General features: G+C 37.9%; 1 protein-coding gene and 1 pseudogene across 11 annotated transcripts in view; one reads left to right on the plus strand and one right to left on the minus strand.

Moving 5' to 3' along the window:
- Positions 1-26,709, minus strand: part of NCKAP5 (NCK associated protein 5) — a 1,072,936-nt gene that overhangs the window by 688,687 nt on the left and 357,540 nt on the right. The window lies entirely within an intron of this gene.
- Positions 4,213-4,992, plus strand: LOC143677559 (CCAAT/enhancer-binding protein gamma-like; annotated as a pseudogene).

Raw genomic sequence — 26,709 nt, forward strand, 5'->3', positions numbered from 1 at the left:
ACGATATATTTAAGATACTAAAAGAGAAAAACTGCCAACCAAGAATTCTACATCCAGCAAAATTGTCCTTCAAAAATGAGGGGAAAATTAAAACATTTCCAGACAAAAAAAAAATCACTAAGAGAATTTGTGACCAAGATACCAGCTCTGCAAGAAATACTAAAGGGAGCACTAGAGACAGATAGGAAATGACAGGAGAGAGGTGTGGAGAAGAGTGTAGAAATGAAGACTATCAGTAAAGATAAAAAGAAGAACAATTAGATATGACATATAAAATCCAAAAGGCAAAATGGTAAAAGAAAGTACTGCCCTTACAGTAATAACACTAAATGTTAATGGATTAAACTCCCCAATCAAAAGATATAGACTGGCAGAATGGATTAAAAACAGGACCCATCTATATGCTGTCTACAGGAGACACATTTTAGACCCAAGGATAAACATAGGTTGAAAGTGAAAGGTTGTGAAAAGATATTTCATGCAAACAACAATCAGAAGAGAGCAAGAGTAACTATACTAATATCCAATACTTTAGACTTCAATTGTAAAACAATTAAATGAAACAAAGAAGGATGTTATGTATTAATAAAAGAAACAATTCAACAAGATGACATAACAATCACAAATATTTATGCACCGAGCTAAAGTGCTCCAAAATACATGAGGCAAATACTGAAAACACTGAAAAGAGAAATAGACACATGTACCATAATAGTTGGACTTCAATTCCCTGCTCTCATCAATGGACAGAACATCTAGACACAGGATCAATAAAGAAACAGAGAATTTGAACAATACAATAAATGAGCTAAACTTAACAGACATTTATAGAACATTACACCCCACAACAGTAGGATACACCTTTTTCTCAAGTGCTTATGGATCTCACAAACCAAGTCTCAATAAATTTTAAAAGATTGAAATAATGCAAAATACTTTCTAAGATCATAGAAGAATGAAGTTAGAAATCAATACTAGGCAGAGGACCAGAAAATTCACAAATATGTGGAGGGTCAACAACACACTCTTAAACATACAGTGGGTCAAGGAAGAAATTACAAGAGAGATCAGTAAATGTCTAAAAGCAAATGAAAATGAAAACACAACATATCAAAATTTATGCGATGTAGCAAAGGCAGTAGTAAGAGGAAAACTTATCACCCTAAATGCCTATATTAAAAAAGAAGAAAGAGGGTACATGGGTAGTTCAGTGGTTAGAATGCCCACCTTTCATGTGGGAGACCTGGGTTCAATTCCCAGATCATGCATTAAAAAAAAAAAAGAAGAAGAAGAAGAAAGAGCAAAAATCAAGGAATTAACTGTTCACTTGGAAGAACTAGAAAGCACAGCAAATTAACCCCAAAGCAAGCAAAAGAAAAGAAATAATGAAGACTAGAGCAGAAATAAATGAAGTTGAGAACATGAAAACAATTGAGAAAGTCAAAAACAAAACCAGAAGCTGGTTCTATAAGAAAATCAATAAGATTGATGGACCCTTAGCAAGGTTGGCAAAAAGAAGAGAGAGGATGCAAATAAATAAAACAAAAAAATAGAAGAAGGGCCATAACCACTGACCCCACAGAAATAAAGGAAGTAATGAAAGGATACTATGAACAGCTTTATGCTAATAAACTAGAAATGTAGACTAAATGGACAACTTCCTAGAAAGGCATGACAAACCAACACTGACTTGAGAAGAAATAGACAATCTCAACAAACCAATCACAAGTAAAGAAATTGAATTAGCCATTAAGAAGCTCCAAAAAAGAAAAGTCCAGGACCAGATGGCTTCACATGTGAATTCTACCAAACATTTGAGAAGGAATTAGTACCAATCCTGCTCAAACTCTTCAAAAAAATTGAAGAGGAAGGAAGGCTATCTAACTCATTCTATGAAGCCATCACCCTCATACCAAATCCAGACAAAGATACTACAAGAAAAGAAAATCACAGACCAATCTCTCTAATGAATATAGATGCAAAAATCCTCAACAAAATTCTTGCAAATCAAACCCAGCAGCACCTTAAAAGAATTATACACCATGACCAAGTAGGATTCATCCCAGTTATGTAAGAATGGTTCAACATAAGAAAACCAATTAGTGTAATACACCATATCAACAAATAAAGCAGAAAAAAGCATGATCATCTCGATTGATGCAAAAAAGGCATCTGACAGAATTCAATATCGCTTCTTATTGGAAACACTTCAAAGGATAGGAATAGAAGGGAACTTCCTCAACCTGATAACAGGAATATATTGAAAACCCACAGTTAACATCATCCTCACTGGGGGAAAACTGAAAACTTTCCCCCTAAGATCAGGAACAAGACAAGGATGTCCACTATCACCATTGTTATTCAACATTGTGTTGGAAGTTCTAGCCAGAGCAACTGTATCAGAAAAAGAAATACAAGGCATCAAAATTGGAAAGGAAAAAGTAAAACTCTCACTGTTTGCAGATTATATGATACTATATGTTGAAAACCCTGGAAAATCCACAGCAAAACTACTACAGCTAGTAAATGAGTACAGAAAAATGGCAGGTTACAAGATCAACACTCAAAAATCTAGTGTAGTGTTTCTATACACTAGTAATGAGCAATCTGAGGGGGAAATCAAGAAAAAAACTTCCATTTACATTTGCAACCAAAAGAATAAAATATGTAGGAATAAATTTAACTAAGGCTATAAAAGACCTGTACAAAGAAAACTACAAGAAATTTCCAAAAGAAATCACAGGAGACCTAAATAAATGGAAGGGCAAAGCATGTTCATGGTTTGGAGGACTAAATACAGTTAAGATGTCTATTCTACCTAAATAGATTCACAGATTCAATGCAATACCAATTAAAATCCCAAAAACTTACTTTTCAGAAATAGACAAAGCAATAAACAAATTTACCTGGATGGGCAGGGTGCCCCAAATAGCTAAAAATATCCTAAGAAAGAAAAATGAAGCCAGCGGTCTCATGCTACCTGACTTTAAGGCATATTATGAAGTTACAGTGGTCATAACAGCATGGTACTGGCATAAAGATAGATATACTGACCAATGGAATCAAATAGAGTGTTCAGACATAGACCCTCTCATCTATGGACAATTGATCTTTGATAAGGCGATCAAGCCAATTTACCTGGGATAGAATACTATCTTCAATAAATGGTGCTTGGAGAACTGGATTCCACATGCAGAAGAATGAAAGAGGATCCACATCTCACACCCTATACAAAAATTAACTCAAAATGGATCAAAGACCTAAACATTAGATTTAAGACCATAAAACTTTTAGAAGAAAATGTAGGGAAATATAGCTCTTATAATAGGAGGCGATTTCCTAGTACTTATACCCAAAGCACAAGCATTGAAGAAAGAAATAGATAAATGGGAACTCCTCAAAATTAAACACTTTTTTGCATCAAATAACTCTGTCAAGAAAGTAAAAAGGCAGCCTACACAATAGAGACAATATTTGGAAATGATATACCAGATAAGGGTCTAGTATCCAGAATATATAAAGAGATTGTTCAGCTCAACAACAAAAAGACAAACAACCCAATTACAAAATGAGCAAAAGACATGAACAAACACTGTTCAGAAGGGGAACTACAAATGGCTAAAAGGCACATGAAAAGATACTCAACTTCCCTGGCTATTAGGGAAACGCAAATCAAAACCACAATGAAATAACATCTCACACCCACCAGAATAGCCATTAGAGAAAAGTAAAATATAGAAAGCATACAGAAAGGTAAGTATAGAATTGCCATATGATCCAGCAATACCATTTCTAGGTATCTATTCAGGGGACATGAGGGCAAGAACACAAACAGGACTTCCGGAGAAGATGGCGGCTTAGTAAGACACGCGGGTCTTAGCTCCTCCAGAAGAGCTACTAGGGGAGTAGAAACGATACAGAACAGCTCCCGGAGCCACGACAGAGATCAAGAAGACAGTGTACTGGCGGCTGCGGCCCCAGCAACCCAGCAGGGAGGGGAAGCCAGTGGCCACAGCAGCAGGTCGGGCAGAGGCTACCGGTTTCGTAACCGTCGCTCCTCCTGGCTGACACACAGGCTGCGAGGCCTGGGTTGCGTTAGGCCGCTCGCCACGGAGGCCGCGGCGGGGGGGCGGACGGGCTGGAGGCGCAGGAGCACATCATGACTGTCAGCAAGGCTTTCTGATCTTGGAGTGGTGATTTCATTCCTGGGGAATTAAACAGCACATGGTACATGTGAAGATTTCTTGGCATTTAGTGTGGAAACCATTGATCACCTTGCTGTCCTTTCTGCCTGTTCTGTGTTGGCAAAGAAGAGTGCCCAAATGAGCAAGATATCACAGCAACCCAGTACTCCAGGAGTGAATGGAATAAGTGTTATCCATTCTCAGGCACATGGCAGTGGCTTACAGCAGGTTCCTCAGCTGGTTCCTGCTGGCCCTGGTGGAGGAGGCAAAACTGTGCCTCCCAGCAAGCAGAGCAAAAAGAGTTCACCTATGGACCAAAACAGTGACAAGTATCGTCAACACAGAGAGAGGAACAACATGGCTGTGAAAAAGAGCCGATTGAAAAGCAAGCAGAAAGCACAGGATACGCTACAAAAAGTAAATCAGCTCAAAGAAGAGAATGAACGGTTGGAAGCAAAAATTAAATTGCTGACAAAGGAATTAAGTGTACTTAAAGATTTGTTTCTAGAGCATGCACACAACCTTGCAGACAACGTGCAACCCATGAGCACTGAAAATACTACAACAAATTCTGATAATGGACAGTAGACCTCACCCTTTCCAAACTTGACAGTTTGTGGCTTAAACGTTAAAGGTGTGACCTCTTACACCACTCATCAATAACTGAACCTTGCCTTGTTCCTTTATTCAAAGATCCATTGAAAATTATTTTCTAGGATCAGCACTGAGGAGTTGATTAGCTAAAAATGTTATCCATGTGATTCAAATATGTGGTTTTAAAGGATATGGGTTTTTTTTGTGGGGATCAAAAAACAATCATTTTTAAGGTATATGGTAAAAATATATATATATCCTAGACCTTGATGTTCTTGATAAATCTTGACTTCCCAAGAAATACTTTTTTTTTAGGTGGACAAAAGGAATGAGGAACTGGCAGGTTTTGCAGAAAAATTTCCTAATTTTTAATGGATATGGTTAATTGGATTGAGAAAAGTTGAATGCCATCTATGTTAAATAGTTATGATTTTTTTCCTCCTAAACTATGTACTAAAAATCCTTAGGGTGATAGACACCAATCGCTTTGTAATTTGAAATGGTTTTATATATAACATAACCTCTATTTTAGCATAATGAGTACTGTGTTCTCCAACAGTTATAAGTTGATTTTTCAATAGTGATGCCAGGTTAAATAAAGAGATCCCATTGCATTTTAAAGGCAGATGCAGCCAGTTGACAAAGTAGAAATAACATTTAGGAAGCAAATAGATTTTTTTGTTTTTACAGAAGTATAGCCTATTAGAATTATACTTTGGGGTTACCTTTGGGATAATGGATTGGCATTTTGTTTCCTAAAAAAAACTCAGTAGTTTGGATAAACTCACATATTAAAATTTTAGTTTCTGCAGATGCCAGTAAAGTAAGCATTTTTTTTATACCATTTCATAGTCAAGTCAATAAATAAAATGTCTTAACAATTTGACCAGACAAGCTACTTATTAGGATATGGAATATTAATTCAGGTAGTTTCTACTGTGTTCAAAATAACTGTCATGGGGCCATGATTTCTAAAGGCAGACTTTTTTGTGAAGGATGATATTGGTATTTGATCTTAACCAACTGATGATTAGGAAAGTGTATCATTTACTCCATGCCATCTCCCAAAATGAGTGTAAAAAAAAAACTTGAAAGGGTAAGGTTTTCACCTTTTATCTATTTCACTTAAATACGTCTTTTTGCTTTATTTTTGTGACTTCTTTTTCTAATGGCTCTTCTTCCAAACTTTTGTATCACTGCTTCTGTTTTTTCATTTGTATGCTTTTATGACTCTTATTTAAGAAAGGAAGTACTGATAAAACTCAGGATATTAACATTTTTGTTGATAGTCAAAAAAAATGCCAGTCACTAAAGTAGGAAATCTCTAGAGGCTGGCTTATATTGATGTTGGTAGCTTTGATTGCCCTTATTAACTGTGTTGTTTTTTTTTAAGCACCGTTCTAGCTCATGTTTGTTGTCTTTTTTGCGTTGAGTGTGTGTGTGTGTGTGTGCATGCATGCCTGAGTTGGTGATGAAAAACTGAGTTTCATCTGCTTTAAAAGTTTGTGTTATTAGGTATCTCATTTGCATATGGTAATTTTTGGCCACAATGTCATACCGGGACTTGGGATACTGTCACCAGAATGTAACTCAGTGTAATTAAAGTTGTATCCTCGGTTTGGTGGCAGAGTGCTGACCGTGCTGTTTTCCTGGGCAGAAGATAACCTGACAGTATCCTGTAACTCAGTAGAATCATTGTTAGGGCTGAGAGCTCCTTCTAATTGTAAGTTGGGAGCCCAGCGTTGTCTGATAAGAGATGCTGTCTACGAAGGTTAATACCCTATAGAGCCAGTAAACAGGATGGGGTTTTTGTTAGGGTCTAACACCAGTTTGCTTTGGTGGGAATATTGATCTACTTTAAAGGTTGGTAGATGTTTGAATAACTTAATAGGACACACCCACAAAATCCTACTGAATCTTTAAAAGCTCATTGATGTTATATAATGAGCCTAATTTGAGATACACACCTGAATCCTTAAGCAACTATTGTAGATATTAATGACATTTTAATCTCTTATTTACTAAAAACACTCTTTCAGGAATTGATGTTATGGAATTATGGTTACCAATGATGTGAATTGAGTCAACTATTTTTAAAAGGAAGCTTTAGAGAAACTGTCCAGATGTGTACTCAGTATTTCAATTCAAAACATAAGATTGGAACTTTTTGGAAAAATTGATTTCAAGCTTTCCTATTACCTGTGCAAATCAAAACTTTAGCAAAAGCAATCAGCTAGTTATGCATAGAACAAAAATGTTAGCCAGTGTCTTGACTAATTTACTGAAATGGTTGAAAATGAAAGTTTTTAGTTTGGTAGATTACATAGTATAAAATAAAAGGAAACCAGTAAGTTTAGAGCTTTGAGAATGGTAATATGACATAACATTTATAATGTGCATTATCTCTGAACCATTAGGATTGATCTGCCTTTGTGGACAGTTCCAGTGGTTTAGGAATGAGGCTTTGCAATAAATTTCTAGCTGCATCTGAGTCTCCTAGGATTGGTGCTTTTTGACTCCTAGTTTTGGCTGCAGATGGTAAGGTGAGTGCAGCTCTTCATGCTGTCTGGCCCCCTTCACTTATAGTGATGCAAGCTCAGATTCTTTGCACTTTCTTACTAAGAAGTACTAACATTTTAAGAAAACCAGATTTTTGACATTCAGGTCGTGAGCGTGAAATTTTCAAATTTACATTGTTAGAAATATGTGCAGTTTAATAGTTGATATTAAAAGAAACTATCAGCTTTTGATGTTTCTTCATCCCCATTAGAGGGCTTGAAACCTTGTACTTAAACATCTTTTATCACTTGGTGTGCTTTCTGATGCCTTAGAAATAGAGAAATCTGTTTTTCTGTTTGACAAAGTTAGGAAGGAGAAAACCCATTCTATAGCTATTAAATCTGCCTCTCAGGAAAAAGTACTAACTAGTTGTTTTTGTTCCTGGCTTTCCTCAGTTTGTGAGATTACGCTATTTTTAAGTATAATTTTATTTCTTTCAATGAGTTTGAAATAAAAAAAGACTTTGGAACAATGAAAAAAAAAAAAAAAAAGAAGACAGCGTACCCCATTCTGGAACGGCTGACTGGCTGGGAGAACCCGCTCCGGTGAGATCGTCGAGGGGCATGGGCTTTCCCGGGTCGGGGCGGCAGGTGGCCGGAGTCCCTCCCTCCCTCCTTCCGGGGCCGTCTGGGAGAATTGGACAGGTGGTCCCCTCAAGCCGCAGTGGCTGGCGCCCCCCCCACGTGCGGCCCCCCAGACCAGCTGGGAGAATTGAATCGGAGATCCCAAGGCCGTGGAGAAGGGTGACCGGGGTCCCTTCCAAACATGTGGCTTCCAGGTCTGGCTGGGAACGGTGCACTCCCCCGGGCCGCGGCGGCTGGCGCCCTCCCGCCACGCTTGGCGCCCCGGGCTGGCTAGGAGATTCGGATGGGCGCTCTCCCGGGCTGTGGCGGCCGGCGACCCTCCCCGCGTTCGGATTCCCGGGCCGGCTGGGAGATTCGGACTGGCACTCTTCCAAGCCGCTTCGGCTGGTGAACCTCCCCCACGGCGAGAGTTTTCCAAAGTTAAAGGACCCACAGCACCTTTTACTGGTGGGACCTGCAGACAAACGGTGCCACGAGCACCACCTACTGGGCAGGATAAGAAAAACAGAACCCAGAGATTTCACAGAAAAATCTTTCAACCTGTTGGGTCCAACACCCAGGGAAATCTGATTAAATGCCCAGACGCCAGCAGAAGATAATGGATCATGCTCAGAAAATTGAAGATATGGCCCAGTCAAAGGAATAAACCAATAGTTCAAATGAGATACAGGAGCTGAGACAACTAATGCTGAATAGATGAACAGAAATGGAAAACCTCTTCAAAAACGAAATCGATAAATTGAGGGAGGACATGAAGGAGACATGGGCTGAACAAAAAGAAGAAATAGAAAAACTGAAAAAACAAATCACAGAACTTATGGAAGTGAAGGACAAAGTAGAAAAGATGGAAAAAACAATGGATACCTACAATGATAGATTTAAAGAGACAGAAGCTAGAATTAGTGATTTGGAGGATGGAACATCTGAATTCCAAAAAGAAACAGAAACTATAGGGAAAAGAATGGAAAAATTTGAACAGGGTATCAGGGAACTCAAGGACAATATGAAGCACACAAATATACATGTTGTGGGTGTCCCAGAAGGAGAAGAGAAGGGAAAAGGAGGAGAAAAACTAACGGAAGAAATTATGACTGAAAATTTCCCAACTCTTATGAAAGACCTAAAATTACAGATCCAAGAAGTGCAGCACACCACAAAGAGAATAGACCCAAATAGGCGTTCTCCGAGACACGTACTAGTTAGAATGTCAGAGGTAAAAGAAAAAGAGAGGATCTTGAAAGCAGCAAGAGAAAAACAATCCATCACATACAAGGGAAACCCAATAAGACTATGTGTAGATTTCTCAGCAGAAACCATGGAAGCTAGAAGACAGTGGAATGATATATTTAAATTACTAAAAGAGAAAAACTGCCAACCAAGACTTCTATATCCAGAAAAATTATCCTTCAAAAATGAGGGAGAAATTAAAACATTCTCAAACAAAAAGTCACTGAGAGAATTTGTGACCAAGAGACCACCTCTGCAAGAAATACTAAAGGGAGCACTAGAGTCAGATACAAAAAGAAAGAAGAGAGAGGTATGGAGAAGAGTGTAGAAAGAAGGAAAATCAGATATGATGTACATAATACAAAAGGCAAAATGGTAGAGGAAAATATTATCCAAACAGTAGTAACACTAAATGTTAATGGACTGAATTCCCCAATCAAAAGACACAGACTGGCAGAATGGATTAAAAAACAGGATCCTTCTATATGCTGTCTACAGGAAACAAATCTTAGACCCAAAGATAAACATAGGTTGAAAGTGAAAGGTTGGGAAAAGATATTTCATGCAAATAACAACCAGAAAAGAGCAGGAGTGGCTATACTAATATCCAACAAATTAGACTTCAAATGTAAAACAGTTAAAAGAGACAAAGAAGGACACTATCTACTAATAAAAGGAACAATTAAACAAGAAGACATAACAATCATAAATATTTATGCACTGAACCAGAATGACCCTAAATACGTGGGGAATACACTGCAAGGACTGAAAAGGAAAATAGACACATATACCATAATAGTTGGAGACTTCAATTCACCACTCTCATCAATGGACAGAACATCTAGACAGAGGATCAATAAAGAAATAGAGAATCTGAATATTACTATAAATGAGCGAGACTTAACAGACATTTATAGGACATTACATCCCACAACAGCAGGATACACCTTTTTCTCAAGTGCTCATGGATCATTCTCAAAGATAGACCATATGCTGGGTCACAAAGAGAGTCTTAACAAATTTAAAAAGATTGAAATCATACACAACACTTTCTCGGATCATAAAGGAATGAAGTTGGAAATCAATAATAGGCGGAGTGCCAGAAAATTCACAAATACGTGGAGGCTCAACAACACACTCTTAAACAACAAGTGGGTCAAAGAAGAAATTGCAAGAGAAATTAGTAAATACCTCGAGGTGAATGAAAATGAAAACACAACATATCAAAACTTATGGGACGCAGCAAAGGCAGTGCTAAGAGGGAAATTTATTGCCCTAAATGCCTATATCAGAAAAGAAGAAAAGGCAAAAATGCAGGAATAACTGTCCACTTGGAAGAACTGGAGAAAGAACAGCAAACTAATCCCAAAGCAAGCAAAAGGAAAGAAATAACAAAGATAAGAGCAGAAATAAATGAAATTGAAAACATGAAAACAATAGAGAAAATCAATAAGACCAGAAGTTGGTTCTATGAGAAAATCAATAAGATTGATGGGCCCTCAGCAAGATTGACTAAAAGAAGAAGGGAGAGGATGCGAATAAATAAGATCAGAAATGGAAGAGGAGACATAACTACTGACCTCACAGAAATAAAGGAGGTAATAACAGGATACTATGAACAACTTTACGCTAATAAATACAACAATTTAGATGAAATGGACGGGTTCCTGGAAAGACATGAACAACCAACTTTGACTCAAGAAGAAATAGATGACCTCAACAAACCAATCACAAGTAAAGAAATTGAATCAGTCATTCAAAAGCTTCCTAAAAAGAAAAGTCCAGGACCAGACGGCTTCACATGTGAATTCTATCAAACATTCCAGAAAGAATTAGTACCAACTCTCCTCAAACTCTTCAAAAAAATCGAAGTGGAGGGAAAGCCACCTAATTCATTCTATGAAGCCAACATCACCCTCATACCAAAACCAGGCAAAGATATTACAAAAAAAGAAAACTACAGACCAATCTTTCTAATGAATATAGATGCAAAAATCCTCAATAAAATTCTAGCAAATCATATCCAACAACACATTAAAAGAATTATACATCATGACCAAGTAGGATTCATCCCAGGTATGCAAGGATGGTTCGACATAAGAAAATCAATTAATGTAATACAGCATATCAACAAATCAAAGCAGAAAAATTGCATGATCATCTCAATTGATGCAGAGAAGGCATTTGACAAGATTCAACATCCTTTCCTGTTGAAAACACTTCAAAAGATAGGAATACAAGGGAACTTCCTTAAAATGATAAAGGGAATATATGAAAAACCCACAGCTAATATCATCCTCAATGGGGAAAAATTGAAAACTTTCCCCCTAAGATCAGGAACAAGACAAGGATGCCCATTATCACCACTATTATTCAACATCGTGTTGGAGGTTCAGCCAGAGCAATTAGACAAGAAAAAGAAATACAAGGCATCAAAATTGGAAAGGAAGAAGTAAAACTATCACTGTTTGCAGATGATATGATGCTATACATCAAAAACCCTGAGAAATCCACAGCAAAACTACTAGAGCTAATAAATGAGTACAGCAAAGTAGCAGGTTACAAGATCAACATTCAAAAATCTGTAGTGTTTCCATACACTAGCAATGAACAAGCTGAGGGGGAAATCAAGAAACGAATTCCATTTACAATTGCAACTAAGAGAATAAAATACTTAGGAATAAATTTAACTAAAGAGACAAAAGACCTATACAAAGAAAACTACAAAAAACTGTTAAAAGAAATCACAGAAGACCTAAATAGATGGAAGGGCATACCGTGTTCATGGATTGGAAGACTAAATATAGTTAAGATGTCAATCCTACCTAAATTGATTTACAGATTCAATGCAATACCAATCAAAATCCCAACAACTTATTTTTCAGAAATAGAAAAACCAGTAAGCAAATTTATCTGGAAGGGCAGGGTGCCCCGAATTGCTAAAAACATCTTGAGGAAAAAAACGAAGCTGGAGGTCTCGTGCTGCCTGACTTTAAGGCATATTATGAAGCCACAGTGGTCAAAACAGCATGGTATTGGCATAAAGATAGATATATTGACCAATGGTATCGAATAGAGTGCTCAGATATAGACCCTCTCATCTATGGACATTTGATCTTTGATAAGGCAGTCAAGCCAACTCATCTGGGACAGAACAGTCTCTTCAATAAATGGTGCCTAGAGAACTGGATATCCATATGCAAAAGAATGAAAGAAGACCGGTATCTCACACCCTATACAAAAGTTAACTCAAAATAGATCAAAGATCTAAACATTAGGTCTAAGATCATAAAACAGTTAGAGGAAAATGTAGGGAGATATCTTATGAAACTTACAATTGGAGGTGGTTTTATGGACCTTAAACCTAAAGCAAGAGCACTGAAGAAGGAAATAAATAAATGGGAACTCCTCAAAATTAAACACTTTTGTGCATCAAAGAACTTCATCAAGAAAGTAGAAAGACAGCCTACACAATAGGAGACAATATTTGGAAATGACATATCAGATAAAGGCCTAGTATCCAGAATTTATAAAGAGATTGTCCAACTCAACAACAAAAAGACAGCCAACCCAATTACAAAATGGGAAAAAGACTTGAACAGACACCTCTCAGAAGAGGAAATACAAATGGCCAAAAGGCACATGAAGAGATGCTCAATGTCCCTGGCCATTAGAGAAATGCAAATCAAAACCACAATGAAATATCATCTCACACCCACCAGAATGGCCATTATCAACAAAACAGAAAATGACAAGTGCTGGAGAGGATGCGGAGAAAGAGGCACACTTATCCACTGTTGGTGGGAATGTCAAATGGTGCAACCACTGTGGAAGGCAGTTTGGTGGTTCCTCAAAAAGCTGAATATAGAATTGCCATACGACCCAGTGATACCATTGCTAGGTATCTACTCAAAGGACTTAAGGGCAAAGACACAAATGGACATTTGCACACCAATGTTTATAGCAGCGTTATTTACAATTGCAAAGAGATGGAAACAGCCAAAATGTCCATCAACAGACGAGTGGCTAAACAAACTGTGGTATATACATATGATGGAATATTATGCAGCTTTAAGACAGAATAAACTTATGAAGCATGTAATAACATGGATGGGCCTAGAGAACATTATGCTGAGTGAGTCTAGCCAAAAACTAAAGGACAAATACTGTATGGTCCCACTGATGTGAACCGACATTCGAGAATAAACTTGGAATATGTCATTGGTAACAGAGTCCAGCAGGAGTTAGAAACAGGGGAAGATAATGGGTAATTGGAGCTGAAGGGATACAGACTGTGCAACAGGACTAGATACAAAAACTCAAAAATGGACAGCACAATAATACCTAATTGTAAAGTAATCATGTTAAAACACTGAATCAAGCTGCATCTGAGCTATAGGATTTTTTTTGTCTGTCTGTTTGTTTGTTTGTCTTTTTTTTCTTTCTTTGTCCTTTTCTCTTTTTTTTTTACTATTATTATTATTTTTATTTTTTTCTCTATATTAACATTCTATATCTTTTTCTGTTGTTTTGCTAGTTCTTTTCCTAAATCGATGCAAATGTACTAAGAAATGATGATCATGCATCTATGTGATGATGTTAAGAATTACTGATTGCATATGTAGAATGGAATGATTTCTAAATGTTGTGTTAACTTCTTTTTTTTCCTTAATTAATTAAAAAATAAAAGAACACAAACAGACATTTGCACACCAATGTTTATAGCAGCATTATTTACAGTTGCCAAGAGATGAAATAGCCCAAATGTCCACCAACAGATTAGTGGTTAAACAAGCTGTGGTATATATATACAATGGAATATTACACAACTGTAAGACAGAATAAAGTCATAAACCATATAACAACATGGATGGACCTTCAGGATTTTATTCTGAATGAGATTAGCTAGAAACAAAAGGACAAATACTGTATGGTCTCACTGATATGAACTAACATTAATGAATGAACTTGGAGAATTTCAGTTAAGAACAGAGGTCATCAAGAGATAGAAATAGGGTAGATTTGGGGTAATCAGAGCTGAAGGGATACAGATTGTACAATATGACTGAGGGTAAAAATTCAGAAATGGATATCACAATACTACCTAATTGGAGCACAATAATATTAGTACACTGAATGAAGCTGAATGTTAGAACGATAGAGGGAGGAGGGCTGGGGACACAAATGAAACAGAAGGAAAGACAGATGATAAAGATAAGATGGTATAATCTAGGAATGCCTAGAGTGTACAATGATAGTGATTAAATGTATAAATTAAAAAATGCTTTTGCATGAGGAAGAACAAAGGAATGTCAATATTGCAGGGTGTTGAAAATAGATGGTAATTCATATTTAAAAATTTTAATTCATGTATGAAACTATAAAAATGTTTTTGGCACAAAATTTATATTTTGACTAGTGCATTTCCTAATATAACTTATATGGACAGGTTAATTGCACACCATAAGTACATAGAACTTTGAATAGGGCATGAGATTTTGTAGGTTTGTCCAGAGTGATGCCCAGATAAATCCCAAAGTGATCTGAACAGTGACTAAAACAGTATTTGCAAAGTCCTCTTGAGGGAATGATGAGAAAGGGGGAAAATTCAACTCCCCCATTTGGAGAATTCCTGATATTCTTGCAAGCAGTGGGGACAACCAAATCAATAGGCCAAGCCCTCAATCTTGGGGTTTATTCATATGAAACTTATCCCTGTAAAGAATAGATTAAGCCTTCTTAAAATTAGGCCTAAGAGTGACCTCCAGAGAACCTCTTTTGTTGCTCAGATGTGGCCTCTCTCTTTCTCTCAGGCAACACAGCAAGCAAACTCACCACTCTTTCCCTCTCTATGTCAGACATGACTCCCAATGGTGTAAACCTCCCTGGCAACATGGCACAGAAATCCTAGAATGAGCTGGGACTTAGCATCAAGGGATTGAGAAAATCTTCTCAACCAAAAGAGGGAAGAGAGAAATGAGACAAAATAAAGTGTCAGTGGCTCAGAGATTTCAAACAGAGTTGAGAGGTTATCCTGGAGATTATACTTACGCATTTTATAGATAGTCCCTTTTTAGTTTAAGGTGTATTAGAGAGGCTAGAGGGAAGTGTCAGAAACTGTAGAGCTGTGTTCCAGTAACCATATTTCTTGAAGATGAATGTATAATAATATAGCTTTCATAATGTGACTATGTGGTTGTGAAAACCTTGGATCTGATGCTCTTTTATCTACGATATTGACATATGAGTAACAAATATGGATTAAAAATAAATAAATAATGGGGGAAATGTTAAAATAAATTGAGTAGATTGAGATACTAGTGAACAATGAAAAAGAGTGGTAAGAGGTATAGAAAATAAATAGGGGGAACAAAGGTTAAAATCTATTGAATAGATGGAAATACTAGTGGTCAATGAGAAGGAGGGGGAAGGAGTATGGGATTGCATTTTACCTGCGATTTTAAAGAGAAAGAGTAGTGGAAAAAGTTTGAGGGCAGAATGATCACCAGGCTAATGGAATATCATGAGCAGCCATAAAAATAAGTAAGATTGACCACCTGGATGAGGGAAAGGAGAAATAGGCCCAAAAAACCAACTTTGTCTTTTCTCTTCATCCTTATATAATAATTCAACAGCATATTTTAGAATGTCTCATCCCAGAATTAGCCTATATTTACAAAACTCCCTGCAATTTCCCCAATATAATAATTATAATTTAAAAGCAGCTATTTTATTTGAATTTTATTTTTGTAATCTTCAGTGTAAGCTCCACAGTCCAAATATTCCTAGATAGTCACAGACTCTAAAGAGCTGAAAATGAATTTCAGCACAAATTTATGCTTTCTCTATGAAGGATCAAGTGTCTAAATGAGTCACCCAAGTTTACAGACTTAAGACCAAAACTCCTAGCATAATATTAATTGTATATATTGCTTTAGATGATAAGAGAATCAAGAAAACAAACAAACTAATCTGAGACTACACTTGTGATTTTGCTGTGAGTACTCTGTCAGAAGCAAAGAGAGTGAAGTCTATGTAATTGCAACTAACATGAACAGAGCAAATGTGGAATTAGTCACTGAATCCTAAAATGTCTAATTTAGAGGTCACCACATGAAGCTGGTATGAGTTTAGAACAAATAAAAGGAAGCCATACTCCACAAAGTAGAAAATTAAGTTTAAGGAACTCATTACCCAATAAGAGGTGGGAGACATTAGAAATATAAATAGTTTTTACATGGCTTATATAAATTAATGACAGGCCTATCACATTTAATAGGAAAAAATAGTATGTTTGAGATATGCTATGAATGTCTGAAGTTGACATCAAAGAGTCCCCAAGCTGCCAATACTCATGCAACGTCAGAGATGGCTGATGGCCACTAGGCTCCATGGCCATCTGCTTCCGTTTTTGAACAACTCCAAACAGTGTACTTCAGATACCATGAGAAACTACTAGGTTTCTGAGTTTGGGAGTAGAGGGAGAACATTCAAGGAACAACCTCTGACTATATATGAACCAAGACAACTATATCTACAGTTTCTTGTTTCCAAACATTTCCACATTCTAACTTAACATGAAGAAACAAATCTTTCAAATCCCATGAGGAAGTTTTCAAAAGGATGAATCCACACTTCTCTGTTTCACACAGATGAGAATCCAGAAAACTTTCAGACATTCTGAACCTCTGAACTTTTTGTGGTTTTTACACCAACTTATGCAAAAAACCATTCAAGCAAATAAAAAAAAAAATCTCTTCTCACTGCATGATAGCGTGCCTTTAAATAACCTCTATACCTAGAAAATCCCCTTTAGCAACCCATTACAGAAAATGAGCCTAATTGCAGGTTCCCTAAGAAAAAAGATCTAGTGAGCTCAGTGGTTTCAGCGGCCGTCTATTATATATGCACCTATCCAGTTTCCAAAACAACTTCTTCGAGGGACCTTAACTGACCACTTAGATTATTTGCTGCTGACTACTAAATCAGTTCTTGCCTTTCATCTGAAGCTCAGCTCATGCCTCTGTGTGACAACATCAGGACATCCCCATCTGACAGTGGTCCAAGCTAACTAATTTACTCTGGTGTCTAGCAGCCATCTGACAGGAAAAATAATCCACACTGTATTTATTGCAAAATCTTCACCAAAGTGACAAAGATGGATGCAAACTCTACATAGGCATTTTTCAGCTGTTATCCAAAGTTGAAAGTGATTTTCAAATGTTAACTTTAAAATTATGTGAAGGAAGATAATGGTTGCACTTTTTAAATGCCTGAGAATGGAACTTACATAGTATAATAATGGTTTATCACTGAGCCAGAAATATAAACTCTTGTGCTAATGTAGTAAATGGGCCAGAAAGAAACTTCTCAGGGACTGGGGGTAGGGTGGGGGACAAGATGCAGAGCACACAAAAAAGGAGCAGTGGAAATGGATTTCCAAATTAAATGATCTGAAACTTAAAGCACAGCTTATCTTTTTAAAAAATGACATCTTTTTTGACACCACTATCATGATATGGCGGAAATGGGAAAAATCTAAACATACACCATGGCAAATGCCTACAATGCCCAGTCATCTACAAGTTCCATTCACTTTGGTTGTGCTCTAGATAAATATTTTCTCAAGAGCTTTGTTTTTTCTTTCTAGAATTATCCTCCCCCCATATTTCTGAACACTGGAATTTTAAATGTTAAATTAATAATTGCTTATTTCAGTGATGATCTGAAACTCACCCCTTTCTTCCTTCTGAAGGCCAGAGTTATTGCCTACTAAAAGTCTACCAAGGTCAGGAATGATCTAATTTACTTGTAATTATTAATTCTACTATGACCTCTTAACCATAAATAAAGTCTTGGCATTGGAAAAAAGAGCATCTGAAACAGGTCCTGGCTATTTCACAAAAACAAAAAAAAATAATAAAACAGATTAAAGGCATGTTGGAGAAAAGAAGAATGGATTTTCTAAATTTAAAACACTCTTTACCCTTTCCTGAAATAATGATTTATATTCTTTGAGTTCACAAGAGAGTAATTGGATATGCATGATGCAATGCTGGAATTCTAGCTATTTTGCCTAAAGGTTATTAACAATTAGTACCACCAAGGGGAAAAAGCATAAAGTTATAATAACAGCCTTCTCTCAAAGGATGACTAACACTGGACTTGCAATCTGGTCATAATACAACATATTATTTTTATGTTGGACCCCCACATATTGAGAGGAAAACTGATAAACTAGAATATGTCTAGTAGAGGGTGGCTATGATTAACTGGGGGTCTGAAAAATAAGTTCTATGAGGAGCACCAGAGAAAACCTGCTTTGCTTCCCTAGAAAAAGTGAAGACTGAGGATAAACATTAAAAACTGCCTTCAAATATTTAAAAGGGGTGGGATGCAGAGGAGGGGTTGACAGTGTAAGTAAAGCTACTGAATTAGGGCCAGAGGGTAAAAGCCAGATGTTGAATAATCCAGTTTGCAGGGCGTCTGGCTGTGCCTATCCAATGTAGTAGAAACAGCTCTATACTAGTTCGGAAAGACGGTCACCCAGCTTTGGCTGTGACACCCTCTGATGTACAGAACCCATTATCTCAAGAACACTTTCCTCCAATGTTAGATGGTAATACGTGTTAGAACGTTCCTTACTAGTGCTGAGTTACAATCTGTCAAGTTCTAACTCAAGACATTTGCTTCCCTGGTTCTGTCCTCATGAATATCCCAGAATACTCTCAGTCCCTTCTTCCTGACACAACTCAGCACAATTTTAAAACATTTATCAGGCCTCTCTCTTAGTCTTCTATTTGTCCAACTACACATCTCCGATTCCTCACATCATGGTTAATTCCATGTTCTGCACATCTGTACCACTGTAATCACTGGGCTTCAGTACACTTCCTGGCCGGTACGGTCATTAAGTGGCATCTCAAATAAATTCTCTTAATGCAGTCTAACTAGCAAGAGAACCACATAGAACTTTTAATTTTCCTGTTGAAGAAAATCAATCAATACATGTTATATGAACTCACCTCTTGTGCTCAATCCAATGCTCGTCGCCACTTGATATCTAACAGAAGTGTAAGACCAGGTGCTGACAATATTAATAGAATCAAAATTAAGGCACATGAAGCAATTTTGGAATTTTTACCTGATGCACATCATCATGTGCGCATGTGTGAAAGAGTCTGAAGTTCAATTAAAAAATAAAAAAAAACAGTCCAAAGGGCCTGAGGAATTAGTGTGAGGAGCTGTGGAGAGTAGAAGGAGTTAGGTTATAGCTTGAAGGATGGGTAGGGCTTGTCCCTTTGAAGTGGATAGAAGGATAACATGGGATGGGATACAATGGGATACTGAGGAGAGTCTGGCTTGAGAGAGGATGCATGTGTAGGAATACTGAATAAAAAAGAGGTCAGGATGGTAGAGACATGTTGTGGCTAGAAATGGAAATATTTAAATTTGTCCTATAACATTTCTAATGCACCTTTCTTTCTTCCATGCTAAGCATGCTTGGTTTTGCCAAAAAGACTCAGAAGCTAATCTGGCAAACTAATCCTTTATAAGATATTACAAGGAACTGAGAGTGATGCTAGAATGCTCCTTAGGTGGCAAGTGGAGATTTCAGGGGTGAATTCCTGGGCACCCAATTTCCTTGATTCCAAGTAGAGGAATTTCAGGCTGTCCAATGGAAAAGACATTTTTGGATAGGTGAAAAATTTACTGCATTTTAAATTATATTATCTTGTTGGCAAATGGTCCCAAAGGCTAAATTCTGTGTCTGCCCAACTGTAAGCACTTTTGCTCAGTTGTGACAGCAAATATTTTCTCTTTCAGAGTGGCTTTTGTAACTAACTCCATTCATATTTCTATTTCAAAAGCAGAGAAATAGAAAAAATTAATTAGACAATAAAACTGAGTAAATCCAGGTAAATACACATTATGGCTTTCAATTAGCCAGTGAGTCTGTGAGTCTCCAGGGGATGCTGAAGTGCCATTATCAGACAATGTAGTTTCCCTTAATAGGGACCATAACCCTAGAATTACTTTTTTTTATTAATATTGTGCAATTGGGTTTTTTTTTGCACCATGCTGGGCCCATAGCTTCTGTGGAAACTTAAACATTATTCAACAGAACGATTTCCTGGAAAACCTTTTGAAAGTGGTCACAGACTCCAGGTCTGCTCTGGTGCCCTGGGTCTGCCAACATGCTGTTTTATTACCTCTGGAAGATTCGGTGCCAAGAGACAACCCAAGAGTGAAAGCTTAAATTAAGAAAATAGGTTCATAAAAATAATTAGTTGTGCCTCCTTCCAAATAGGAAAACTGCCACGTCCCTCTCTCGATATTTCTACATATTTCTCTTCTATCTTCGTCACTCAAGCCTTCAACTTGCCTACTGACATGATTGGTAAGCATTTTAGATTAACTCTAAAGTAGGGGCTGCTGAAATCATTTAATCCGATCCTTTCTTATTACCAATGGGAAATCAAGGTCCAGAATGCCTAAATGACTTTCCCAGGACCACACAGTTTATAAGTGGCAGAACCAAGTTTTAACTCCACTGTGCCAAGAACAAATGAGGAATGACATTTTTAAAACTTAGCAAGTCAGGCACAGTCACCAGTCAGAACTGAGCCCTTCATTATACTGGTGTGCCATCGAATACCAGCCCCAGATGGACTAGAGTGTACATCAGAGAGGCATGCATATGACAAATCACTAATATTTTAGAGGACGAAGAGAAAAAGGTGCCCCTTGTTCATAAGTAGGTCCTCTAAAGGAGCTAGCTGGTAGAATAATGGAAACTTACTTTCAGCTATGACTGTTCTCTCTCTCTTCTTCATCTTATTTTTTTCCATTCTTTCCCTGTCACCAATTTTTTTAAAACTCACCCTCCATTTGGCTACCTGTCTCATCATTATCTATGCTGAGCTTCTCTCTCACTTCAGGTGTATAGCCGTCTTGCCAAAATTCTCAAGGCAGTCTTTTTAAGTATCCCTTTCTAGCCCTTCAGGTTAAGCCCTGGTTCTGTTTGTAAAAGTAACTTGATATGTGGGTATACAACTGTTCTCTAACTCACTTTATCCAAAGTAAAAAAAATAAAGTACATTTAATTTTATAGTCTTTTTTTTAACCTATGATAATCCTTCTTAACTGTATCCTTTCAAAATTATAACATATTCTTTTTGTTGCTTCTATGATAAAGTTGTTTGAAACTCAAGATCACAGTTGGTAAATCAATAGAAAGGAATTACGGGAGAGAACTGTACATTTGCCTATCACTGCTATATGTCAGAGCCTGTTGGGCAAAGTCCGAGGACCCAACATGCAGAAATGACATGCCTTAAAACTCATTACCTCATGATTGAATTTGGGGGGGGGGGGGGCATGAGCAAGCTCCAGGAATCAAACTCGGGTCTCTGGCACGGCAGGTGAGAATTCTGCCACCGGGCCACCGTTTCCCACCCCTCATGATTGAATTTAGAAGGAAGTGTGAAATAAAAGTCTGTGGTGAAGCAAGCATTCCCACTGGCCTCATATATCACTGATAATATGTTCATGTCTTCACTAAATGTCCCAATCTTTGATTTTCTAATAGGAACTATCTTTAAGTTATATACCCGGGTAACTTTAGCATTTACACAACACTGAAATACATGACTTTGCATTTATTTGCCTTTTTTCCATACATGGTCTTACAAATAAAGATGGTTTATCTGGAATTAATATGTGAGCCCAAAGTATTCTCTCTTCTGGATTCATCAATCCCTTCAATGACTCCATTTCCTTCAATGGAAACTATTTCGAGTGCCTATAATATGCTAAGCACGAGAGAAATCACTTAGGTATAACAATATGTCTATGCATTCCAGACTGTGTTTTATTCTAAGCACTAGTTAGGATAGGAGGGATGAGAAGGCTTGGTCTTACTGGTTGTGCTGGTTAAGTTCACGTGCTGAATTATGGTGTCCAGTTGTTTGGCCAAGCAAGCACTGTCCTAATTGTTACCATGGGGATATTTCATGGATTTAAATCATTAGCAATGGACTTCACCTATAGCTGATTACATCTATAATCAACAGAGGAGATTGTCTTCAGCAGTGAGAGGAGTTTCTTCACCCAATCGGTTGGAGGTCTTAAAGGGAGAATTCAGGATTTCAGCAGTCAGAAAGAATTTTTATCTCTACTTTGGCCAGTCGACTTCTCCTGGGGAATTCACAAAAATTCACTGGCGTTCTTAACTTGCCACCTAATCTAATGAATTGGAATTCAGACTTGCAAATCCCCCATGGTCATGCCAGCCAATTCCTATAATAAATCTCATGATATTATTATTATTCTATCAGTTCCATGCACCTGGAGAAACCTGACTAATAATCTAGGGGTACAAGATCCACCCTCATGAGACAATTAGAAAGTAAGGCTCTATGAAGGAGTTTGGAACACGTTTAGGATAGGACTTAGCGATCATGGGGTAAGGAAACAGGCACTGTTCTAGTTTGCTAGCTGCTGGAATGCAAAATACCAGAAACAGAACAACTTTTAAAAAGGAGAATTTAATGAGTTGCTAGTTTACAATTCTAAGGCCGAGAAAATGTCCCAATTAAAACGAGTCTATAGAAATGTCCAATCAAAGGCATCCAGGGAAAGATACCTTGTTTCAAGAAGGCCGATGAAGTTCAGGGTTTCTCTCTCATCCGAGAAAGCACATGCTGAACACAGTCATGGTTTCAACCTCGGCTGGAAGGGCACTTGGAGGGCACGGTGTCATCTGCTATTTTTCTCTCCTGGCTTCCTGTTTCATGAAGCTCCCCAGGAGGCGTTTTCCATCTTCATCTCCAAAGCACTGGCAGATGGACTCTGCTTCATGGTGCTACAGCATTCTCTGCTCTCTCCGAATCTCTTTCATTCTCCAAAATGTTTCCTCTTTTATAGGACTCCAAAAACTTATCAAGACCCACCCAAATGGGTGGAGACATGTTGTCACCTAATCCAGTTTAACAACCACTCTCGATTAAAACACATCTCCAGGGAGATGATCTGATTACAGTTTCAAACACACAGTATTGAATAGGGTTTATTCTGCCTTTATGAAATGGGATTTTGATTAAAACATGGCTTTTCTAGGGCCCATATATCCTTTCAAACCAACATAGGTGCTGTTGGGTGTTGGAGTATTATGTGGAAAGTCTCACAGAGGTGGTACCCAGATAAAATCAGGAGGGTGGGAGATGCAAACTGGGAGCAGCCCTGGGGTCGAAGTGATTAAGGTGGCTATGCAGAGTTGAGAGATGCAGTGGCCGTAACTTTCTGTCTCAGGCAGGCTGCTTCATCTAGTGAAAATCTAGGGGTATCTCAACAGAGAATGCAGAAACAATATTTAATCAGTACAGGGCAAACCCTGAACCACAAATAGTTCCAGATCCCTATAAAGCAACCTTCTAAGGTCTTCTGGGTCCCCAAACAAGCCTCATGCTGCCAACCTCAACCAACCTTCTGGAGGAGGTTTGCATGCTTAGAAGTTTCCTCTGCTCGGGTATCTAGAGTGTGATACTGCTTCCTACTTTGCAGTCCCATCAACTTACTCCTGATTCCTTGATTCTAGGATGCCTCCCACCTTCAGCTCTTTGTTGGATTATGTCTGAGGTGTAGCTTTAATACAAAACTGCACATTGTGCCACAGTCAAAACCTCTGAAGAAAAAAAATGTGTTTTGTGTTTCAGAGGTTGAAACCCCTCTCCCTCAGCGGGGACTAAACTCCCTTCCAGGCCTCTGAATACAGAGGCTCAAAAAGATTGGGGATAAGCAAAAAAGTACTCCTTGTAACTCCAGAGTCACCAATATAGAAATGGAGAGTTATATCATACAATCCTTTTTAAAAACTCATTTAAGTGTGCTTTTGCACTTAATGAGTTAGTGAAGTTTTCCCCTTAAAATTAAAATTAAATATAAGGCCATGGTAAATTATCCATTTCATTTCTCCTTACGGAAATAAGGCACTTCATCCTTAATACATGCATTTATGTCAAGAAGATCATTTATACTGTTGCCTTTTGGAGTTTTTCTTCTTTCAACTTAGTAGGGGATATTTGTGATCTTTATTACTCCAAATAAACCTACAAAATGACATTTGCTTGAGGCTCTTTATTTTAATTTCAAATAAATAATGCTAGGTCCCTGGCCTTCATATTAAGATAAGCATGGGTCTAAAAATAACACAAACGTTTTAGTCAAATGTTTTCAGATCAAATAGTGGTAAATTTCTCGGGGTGCCCCCAAATCCTATTGATGTAGACTATTTGGTATTTTGGGGGAATTTTTTGAAAAGCATAAACCTGTTTAAACTAGAATGGAATTATTTTCAAACTCATCTGTGGACCTACTTGTGCAGCATTAATCAGTTCAAGCTCCCTGTAGTTGTAGAAAATCCATTTTAAAGTGGGGCTATTTATCCAGCTCCCATCCAGGATAATTTTATATCTCTGTAAGTTAATGCAATGCCTATCTATACTTGATTTATTAAATAACATAAATACTTCTGGAGCTGGATTTCACATTGTCCTTTGTACAGTTATAGCCAAAAGTCTTTTAAAGGCTATTCAAATTCCATAGCGGCCTACATTTCCCCCTGACTCCACCAAATCTGCTCCTGTTCAGGACTCAGGTCGAAACACCACCTTCTCTGCAAAACCTTCTTTGAACTTCATGGGAAACAGTCTCCTAAACTGCATTTCACAGATACACCTCGCCATCCCCAGGGGCACAGTCTTGATAGATGTACATAAATTTTTCAGGCAGACATGGCTTGGCATGAAGAGAAGGGGACAAAACCTACAAGACTTTAAACAATCTATGCATTTATTATGTTAGAGCCTAAATACATGTTCTCTGATGGATTAGCCTGACCCTCTAATTTACAAAAAGAAGAGTGGGCAGATTGGACAGACAATAGGGCATCATGTCTTTAAACATAGTTAGTATAACGTTCCACTCTGACCTTCTGGCATCTCCTAGCCCCACGATGTACATGCAGATCACATGCAGGTAACTTAAGGAAACTGTAATGTTGATCCATCCCTAAGGTGCAAGGTCCAACATGAACCTGGGTGACCTTCTGGTTCCATCAATCCAGATACCTTTCTGGGCTTAGTCATTTAAACATCATTTTAAAGACAGTGATTTGACTTAATCAGCAGGCGTGGGCAGATGCTCCTCTAAAGCATCACCACCCGTCTATAATAAGTGCCATTTGGGGTTACAGTGCAGCCCATAGCTCTCCCCACCACTGCCCAGGGATGACATGGCCATTGAAGCATGTGGCAATACCAGATTTCCAGAGCCCTAATTTAGCTCTCTTTTGCTAGGCAGAGGGCAGGGCTCAGGCACAAGACTCTTATCTTGGCAGGGGTCTGGGGTTGTGGCATCTCTGAAACAACCCCTGCTGGGTAATTGAGGAGTGACATTGATGGGTTTCAAGGGTTGCCCCTGTGTTTGCACTTGCAGAAGGATATAGCTGTGATTTAGAAACTCAGCCCAAGGGTTGAGAGGAGGTGTATATAATGTAAAGCTTGGTCTTCTTTGACCTCAGCAGAGTGAGAGCGCAGAAACCATGTGCTGCGATGGCACTGACATAGCATGAGGTTTAGCCCTCAGAGTTTTTATTGTTATTAAGGAGTACCAAGTGCTCTCTTTGTTTGCTGTATGTTTAATTCCCCAGAGATAGCCTCTTTTTACCCTTGAAGGGATTTTAAAAACAATTCACAGTTTTTATTTTATTCAGAGCCCACCATTAAGAATTCATGCAGAGCAATTTCACTTGTTGCCAATTAAGATCTCCCAGCAGAAGTCTAAGATTAAAGTGAAGGCAACCTATTTAATACTTGGCACCTCCTTAGTCTGCATAAATTAACCCCACGAAGACAGAGATGCACTCATTCTTAAGACGCCTGGATAATGCAGTTCTAAGGTCCAAGATACATAGAAGATAAATCTTCAAGGGGCCTGGACATTTCTCACCCGGGTTGTACGTCCATGAGTCTCTTACCTCTATGTTACAACTGTGAGATAGTACCTAGATAGCACATTAGATAAGTTTCTTTTCCCAGGGATAGAATGGCATGTGGCATCCCAGTAAGCAGGTAGCAATTTTAATATCACTCTTACATACACAGTCTCTCTCTCTCTTTCTCTCTCCCCTCCCCAACCCCCCCCCCCCATTCTCCCCTCTCCCTCTTTATAGAAATTTAGATTTAGAGCTGGAAGGAACTTTAAGCATGGGTGTCAATGATCGCCACCCCAAAATGTATATATTTACTGAAATTATGAAGAACGAGAATGAGTATTTGGAATAGGGATCATTTTATTTCCATGTTCACTGTACTAAGCTAGGTGATATTTTGAATCATGATAAGAATGAGAGCGATGCTTTTGCCAGGTTGTTTTTCCCTATTCCTTTCCTTAAAGTAAGAGTCACATGCAAGCCAGAAAACAAAAGTGAAAATCTATTTTAAAGAATTTTGGATAAATTAAAACCATCATTTTATTGCAAGAAGGGATGGGTCTTAAGG

The sequence above is a fragment of the Tamandua tetradactyla genome, chromosome 3, assembly GCF_023851605.1.
Source record: "Tamandua tetradactyla isolate mTamTet1 chromosome 3, mTamTet1.pri, whole genome shotgun sequence".
In the NCBI taxonomy this organism is placed as follows: Eukaryota; Metazoa; Chordata; class Mammalia; order Pilosa; family Myrmecophagidae; genus Tamandua; species Tamandua tetradactyla.